We start from the raw sequence: 1,385 nt of genomic DNA, 5'->3' as shown, positions 1-1,385 counted from the left end.
ATTCCGTGAGGGGCATGGCGAGTTCCTAGAATTTTTTATTTTTTGTCACAAGTTAGTGGAAAATGATGAATTTTTTATTTTTTTTCCTTACAAAGTCTCATATTCCACTAACTTGTGACAAAAAATAAAAACTTCCATGAACTCACTATGCCCATCAGCGAATACCTTGGGGTGTCTTCTTTCCAAAATGGGGTCACTTGTGGGGTAGTTATACTGCCCTGGCATTCTAGGGGCCCAAATGTGTGGTAAGGAGTTTGAAATCAAAATCTGTGAAAAATGGCCTGTGAAATCCGAAAGGTGCTCTTTGGAATGTGGGCCCCTTTGCCCACCTAGGCTGCAAAAAAGTGTCACACATCTGGTATCTCCGTATTCAGGAGAAGTTGAAGAATGTGTTTTGGGGTGTCATTTTACATATACCCATGCTGGGTGAGAGAAATATCTTGGCAAAAGACAACTTTTCCCATTTTTTTATACAAAGTTGGCATTTGGCCAAGATATTTCTCTCACCCAGCATGGTTATATGTAAAATGACACCCCAAAACACATTCCCCAACTTCTCCTGAATACGGAGATACCAGATGTGTGGCACTTTTTTTGCAGCCTAGGTGGGCAAAGGGGCCCATATTCCAAAGAGCACCTTTCGAATTTCACTGGTCATTTTTTACAGAATTTGATTTCAAACTCCTTACCACACATTTGGGCCCCTAGAATGCCAGGGCAGTATAACTACCCCACAAGTGACCCCATTTTGGAAAGAAGAGACCCCAAGGTATTTCGTGATGGGCATAGTGAGTTCATAGAACTTTTTATTTTTTGTCACAAGTTAGTGGAATATGAGACTTTGTAAGGAAAAATAAAAAATAAAAAAAAATCATCATTTTCCGCTAACTTGTGACAAAAAATAAAAAGTTCTATGAACTCACTATGCCCATCAGCGAATACCTTAGGGTGTCTACTTTCCGAAATGGGGTCATTTGTGGGGTGTTTGTACTGTCTGGGCATTGTAGAACCTCAGGAAACATGACAGGTGCTCAGAAAGTCAGAGCTGCTTCAAAAAGCGGAAATTCACATTTTTGTACCATAGTTTGTAAACGCTATAACTTTTACCCAAACCATTTTTTTTTTTACCCAAACATTTTTTTTTTATCAAAGACATGTAGAACAATAAATTTAGAGCAAAATTTATATATGGATCTCGGTTTTTTGGCAAAATTTTACAACTGAAAGTGAAAAATGTCATTTTTTTGCAAAAAAATCGTTAAATTTCGATTAATGACAAAAAAAGTCTCCCTTTGTAACAATCTCCTACTGTTCTCCCTTCTCATTGTCTCCACCTGATGGGCCTGATCATAAAAATGTCGAGCAACCGTCGTTTCACCTTGTTT

The sequence above is a fragment of the Bufo bufo genome, chromosome 2 (assembly GCF_905171765.1).
Source record: "Bufo bufo chromosome 2, aBufBuf1.1, whole genome shotgun sequence".
Taxonomy (NCBI): Eukaryota; Metazoa; Chordata; class Amphibia; order Anura; family Bufonidae; genus Bufo; species Bufo bufo.
This window is presented reverse-complemented; position numbering follows the sequence as displayed.